This window comes from Solea solea, chromosome 16 (genome assembly GCF_958295425.1).
Source record: "Solea solea chromosome 16, fSolSol10.1, whole genome shotgun sequence".
Lineage (NCBI taxonomy): Eukaryota > Metazoa > Chordata > Actinopteri > Pleuronectiformes > Soleidae > Solea > Solea solea.
The window spans coordinates 19,556,248-19,563,143 of record NC_081149.1 but is presented as its reverse complement, the minus strand read 5'-3'; positions in this window follow the sequence as shown (position 1 = coordinate 19,563,143).

Genomic DNA, 6,896 nt, shown 5'->3' with positions numbered 1-6,896 from the left:
ATTTTGACAGCCTAAACAAAGCATTATCCCTAACCTTAACCAGTTAAAGCCTACACACACACACACATACACATGCAGGCATGACATCACAGTGCAAGCTGATTGGTTGGATTCAGATAAACAGAATAGAGAGATGAGAGAGAAATGTTTGAGGGTGTGTTTAGCGCTCAGTCTTCTCCCTCATCAGGCTCCTGCTCTCTTTCTTCCTTTCCTGCCTGGCCTATCTTCACTGGCTTAGCACATCATTGTGAAAGCAGTGGGAGGATGGAGAGATGCAGGAGGAGAGAGCGGCAGAGAGGATGAAAGGGAAACAGCTGCTTTAAACTGATGTTGTCCTTATCAGTATACGATGCTGGACACGTTTAGTGACTCACCAATCAAAGCGTTGCTCGGAAACAATTATATTCTCAAACCCTGGCATGTGATGTATTTAAATCATGAATATGTTATGGCGTTAGTGCAGAGGAAATTAAAGGATGAGTTCCCTCCTACACTCCACAGACATGCAGTCGAGTGTATGAGTGTGAATGATTGTGATGTGGCCTCTTTTCCAGGGTCCCAAAGTCAGCCTGGGTTGTTTCAAGCCCTGTTAACAATGGGACTTATTGAGCTGAATTTGTGGCATGATGACTAACTGAAAGTGGAGATAAGTGTGGGCAATTTTGATTTATAATTGCCTGGTCAAACAAACTGGTATCCTGTCTTAAAGGTCCAGTGCATAAGAATTAGTGTCATTAAATGGTAATGCTGACAGTAAAAGGGAATTCAACTTCTTTTTTCTTTCTTGAAATACTGTTGTCCTATCCACAATTGAAAGTTTCTCACAAGAAAGTAACACATTAGTAAGTTGTTTATTTGGTGAGTGAGTGAGTATGTTTACATGCACAGTTTAATCGAGCTAAGGCCGTAGTCAGACTACTGTAAGACAGGCAATCTGACAACTTCCTCACTGATTGATTGGCCGTGTACGTCTGACTCCGCCTCTGTAGGTGGCGCTGTATCTCTCCATATACTAGTGCATATTGAGTCAGTTTCCTGTTGACCTTAACGTCGCAGAAGAACAAACAGCGAACGTGGAGATGGATCGTGTTGTGTTTCTATATGTTTCGTACCTGCTGCACATCTTAATTGTGAAAAGTCCAAAAGTGTGTCTTCTACGAAGCTTTTGCTCTCGCTGACATTGTGTCGTTTGTTCTTTTGCGACAACAACACTGCAGTTTAAACGTCGGAGGAAATGTTGCTGTATGTGCAGAACGCCAAGTCTGACTCCAGTCCGACTAAGTAATCGGCAGTAGTAATCGGACTATGAATCACATTATCCAGGTATGTTAGTCCGACTAAGACTAGCGCGATTTAGTCAGACTATTATGTTTACATGACATTAAGAAAACTGAATTATTGTCTTAGTCTGACTAAAATCAGAATTTTAACATGCATGTAAACGCATTTATAATATGAAATTGTTGCCTTCTGGACTCAACTGTCCAATGGTCCCAGCAGCCACACTGACAGATCACAGTAGGGAAATCACAGGTGTACGTAATCAAAGTTCCATTCAGCTTCCTCAGTTTCAGGATGCATGCTGGTTCACTGTCACCTAAATTACATGAACTGATCAGAGCCATTGTTAAACACATGTGGAAAATGGCTGCTGTGCAAAGGAGCTGTACTTCAAAAATCTTCTTATTTTTCCTGGCTCTTGGTCTATTCCCCTTCTTCTCCTCCTCCTCCTCCTCCCCTCTCTTATCCCCTTCCCTTCATCCACCCTGACTCACCTTACCTCGCCGTGCAGTTACACCTTGTTGTTAAACAACCCGTGAGACAACCTCAGTTGTTTTAGCAAATTCGTCCAATTACAGGTGGGGTTGGAAGGAGGACAAAGGGTTGTCAGGTGACAAAGCCTAACCCTAAACACAACAAGGATGATTAGTTGGGTGGATAGGACAACAAATCATGCACTTTAAAAGTCTGATATGTAACATTAAGGAGGGTTTACGTGCATAAATTGAATACACTACCCATAAGTCATTTGCACACATGTATAATCACTTATAGCCTTAGAATAAGCCTTTTAAATGTGCTTTAGGCAAGGGGCCTGCTTTATGAAGACAGCCATCTTGTGCCACCATGTTCCCACAGCAGCAGGAATCAAAACAAACCAGACAGAACTTGCATTTCACCTTTTCAAGCAGAAAATCTAAAACAGTTATATCTCTATTAACCTTTTTTTTTTCCTACACGCCCTTTTATAAAACAGAAAGATACACCACCATATATAATGTTATCTGCATACTGGAGTTTTCAGTGTGACGATGAGGGAATGCCAACTCATCAATGGATGACTGATTCACTTCACTTTCATTCTTCATCTCTCCTTCACCACCCTCTGCTGTTTCTGGCATCTTTGGCTTTTCTCTTCTTCTTTTTTTTATTTATTTATTTTTTAATTCTGATATTGCATTTCCATAATCATCCCCTATTTCCCCTCCTCTTCTTTTTCCCCCTCACTACATCGTTCACTCTCTCTTTTCTCCTTCTTGTCTCCCTGCTTGAGCAGCATTCACAGCTCCAAGGCTTTTTTTTCCACACTGCAGATGGTCATAGTGTTACACACACACACACTCACACACACATAGTGATGACACTCATAGACATAAAGCATTCCCTAGCCCCTTACCCTAACCTTAACTATCACAACTAAGTGCCTAACCCTAACCTAAACCCAATTCTAACCTTAAAAAGCCCTTTAGAGGGGTGACAGAATGTGAGGACCAGCTAAAATGCCCCACTTCCTTAAGTAAATATGTTTGTCCTCACAATCACAACGATAAAATAACACACACGCATGCACACGCACAGTGACAGGGGTTCAGAGTGTGTTTGCCCTTCTCATGGAACTGAAATATCTCTTGTCCTTAGAACTGTCAGCCATGTTGCCACTGATCTGATTCTCTGTGCCTTAAATGTGTCACTAAAATCATGTGATTTAGGAGAACTGAGTGTGACTTTAAGACATGCTTGCAGACTCTGAATGGATGTCCATGTTAGGGTTTCTGTCAAAGTTCTGCTCTATTTCTTAGAGCCCATTGATATTATTGTCTAGTGCAGCGCTACGGAATAATCTGATGTGGAATTCCTACAGAGAAAGACTCTTTGTCTTTCATGGGCTGTTAGCATAAAGGACACTTTTCTGTTATTGGGCCAATAGAGCTGTAGAAAGCAATTACTACAGTACCATACTGCTCGACAGGAGGCTGGGGTCTCCAAACTGGAAAATGTGGCAGAGGGGAAGCGGCTAAGAGGATCACGCAGATGAAGGAACATGATGGGAGGTGCCAATGTGAAGGAGGAAATTAAAAAAAAGGAAGGACAACGTGGACAGTAGTCAGTCACAATGTCCCTGTGCAGTGGAGGAGATGAACAGCAAAATGGCACATTTAGAAGCAGTTAAGAGGAATAAAATGAGAGTGGCAGCCAATCCCAGAGTGTTGCAGAGACTCTCCCATAATCCAGTCATCCACTCTAATCTCTGTGACGACGACATGAAGCACCACTGGTGACGTCAGAGTGATGAATATTCATCGGGTGATTCAGAGCTCTGCACTGAATCATTCCTTCTCCCATTACGCACTCTTCTGCTCAGCTGTTCAAATTATAATATCATGTATAATATTAGAGGATGTATGCAATATTTAAACATAACGGACATTTCATATTCATTCATTCATAGTGCTTTGTCCTCCACATGAGGGCCGTGGGGAGCTGGTGCCAATCTCAGCTGACACAGGGCGAAAGGTGGGCCACATCCTGGACAGGTCAGCGGTCCATCACAGGGTCAACATTCAATCGCACGTTCATTCACCAGAGTACCTGGAGAAAATCCCCACACACACGGTGAGAACATGCAAACTCCACACAGAAAGGCCCTCGGTCGGAGCAGGCCACGAACCTGGACCTTTTTGCTGTGAGGCAACAGTGCTATCCACCGTTTGATTTTATTTAATTCAGACAAACTGAATATCAAAACGAGATGATGAGACTGTTTTGAGGTATATTCAGATGGTCCATCCTTGCTTTGGCCTGCAATTCAATTACCTCTGTAGATGAATTAATGTTCTAAATGTAAAAAAAGCTGCAGATCCTTGAATAAAATAATAAAAAAAAGAAATTAAAACAACTACTGTGCTTTAAATGAGTGGAAAGGCACTGGCAACCTGGAGGGTGTACCCCCGCCTTCCGCCCTATGTCAGCTGGGATTGGCAGCAGCGTCCCCCGTGACCCTCATGTGAAGGATAAAGCGGTAGAAGATAGATGAATGGATGAGGGAGAAGCCACAAGATCAGAATAATCCGACCACTCTGATGAGGTGAAGAGATTCATTTGTAACTGTTACTTACTGGTTTGTGTACTTAGTAGTTTTAAGGTATAGGAACAAGCAGCTTCCTTCACTTCCCTGCAAACCTGTAGACCAGGTTTCAAAGAGGAGGAGAATTCTGAACTGACAGCAGAGGTCTGATCACAAATGAGGGACCTTGTTGTTGGGTGTTGCCGTTGTCGACCAGTTGCTCGATGACCTTGTGCCAAATTGAGAATCCTGTAGAAGCGAATCTAGTACAACTGTTTTTTAAGGACATGGACAGACCTTGGTACAGGAAATGTGTCCCTTGGGAGAAATAAATGTAGTTGTTTGGAAGAAAAACAAAGCAATATCTCCTTGTGACTCTTTAAAACAAAGTGCACGTAACATAGATTACGTGACAGTGTGAGCGGCGGCCGCTTAATGCTGAACGCTTGATTGTTCAGACTGATCAAATTTCGTGGAAAAAGTTTGAAATGAATTAATTTTTATTTCTACCTGAATGATTAGGTTTGAGTCTTCTTCTTATTACACTTTCCTGGGGATCCCAGATTAGGAAGCACAGCACTAATCCTCTAAACCATTTGATAATTGCATCCTAGCGTCCCTCTCTACAAACACTTGGAGACCGCCCGGTTTGACGTATAGATGGTACATCTAATGTGACACTAATGACGAGTGCATGGACTCCGGCACACACACACACACACACACCATTTACATGTTTCCTGACTGTCATTTTACCTCACGCTTGCTTACACTCTCTCTGCTGTTCAGCTGTGGAGATAAGCAGTGATGTTGTCTCTCAGGGGGCCGATTCAGAACAGCTGACGCAGCACAGCTGACATACATCTCGAGTGTCTTGTTTGTGTGCATTTCCTCATCAATATTGTCCAGGTTTTATATGTGTGTGTGTGTGTGTGTGTGTGTCAGTGTCATTAGCTTTCTGATGATTCTTTTTTGTGTGTCAATTTGTGTCCGAGAAAGCAGAATGTAAGAGTTGCACAGATATACAGTACATCATACACTCACATACACATTCATGGACAAAATGAACTCGCCAGGCACTTTGAAAAGTGACTCTTTATTTTTCTAATTATTATCCCGTATATAATATTCTTTCTCTCTAGATATAGGTAATCATATTTATATCATGTAAGTAAAAGTGTGCTTTTTATTCACAGCCTGTGTCCATGTCAGACCGCTGTTCGTTGGAGGTTTACATTATAAAGTATACAGTGAAACTGGCTGGCAGCTATATGTGTGTGTGTGTGTGTGTGTGTGTGTGTGTACACTGCATGTGTGGGAGTTATACAGTCAGTATGCCTGTGTAAAGGAAGTCAAATGTGAGTGCCAGCATGTTTCTGCATGCATGTGTGTGTGTGTTTGTAGAGGACTAAGTATCTCGTGATCAGGGCTCAGAGGAATGGAGCAGAATAAAAAAAAAGCTGCCCACAAAAGAAGAAATCATCTCCCACCTTTGAATAATCACCTATCAAAATGCTCTCAGGTGATTCACAGTTACACAGTTACTCTCATTTTGTGGGGGCCAGGGTTCATTAACGCTACTTCAGGTTCCAGCAGCTGCACATTTTGACTCGTGACTTTCGTTTCTCACTCGCAGCCTTTGCTGGAAAGTGACGCCGATCATCGCCAGTCATTGTCAACCCTCACCATCACAGAGACGTTGCTAATGATCTGCCTCATCTCCGTCTGAACAGCCTCAAAGCAAACTGCTACAATGCGTGCACGATACACAGAAGGAAACACACACTTTGCCGTTTGCCACACGTACATAAAACCCCCCATAAAATTCATTTTGTGAGAATTAGATGCTTAATTTTTTTTATCAATAAATAAAAGCAAACATGAACGGAAAAACCAGCTAAGACAGAGCTTTGTCTCATACGTGTCTTCTCCTGAGTTTGTGCTCTGGCATTTGTCTCCCCAACAGTCCTCAGGTCAGTTCAAAATCAAGTAATTTACCAGTTAAACCAGTTTTTTTTGTATTCTATCCTCTCATGTCTCTGTTAGTCTGCTTGACAGCATATAGAGCTACATGCAAACATCCATGGGTCCGATAATCAGGCTACTGTGTCTCAAATCAAACACACCCAACATGATTTGTTATATTACTGGAAATGATAAATGTAACATTTGATTGCTATTGTCATCATTTACAACTTCTGCTGGGTGCTTTGACTTGAAAATTTACTTTTTCCATTTGTTTTGTGTGACCTGAGCATGATGCTGCTCTGGTGAAGTCATGACGTATTTCAACGGCCATTTTCACAAATCACATACTGCTAGAAAGAGCCATAGAGTCATAATCCAGCAGAAGTGTATCATATCTGCAATGTAAATTTGCTTTGGGGAATATCGACGGAAACATTACCGTTTATTTTCTCTCTGAGTCCGACTCATGACTTTCACTTAAATCAGAGACAGCGCTTAAATGCACCCTGTTGAATGCTCGTAGGCAATTTATACAAGAGGGAGCTTCGTTACACCTGATGCAAAGTGAAACCTCTCAAAGCTG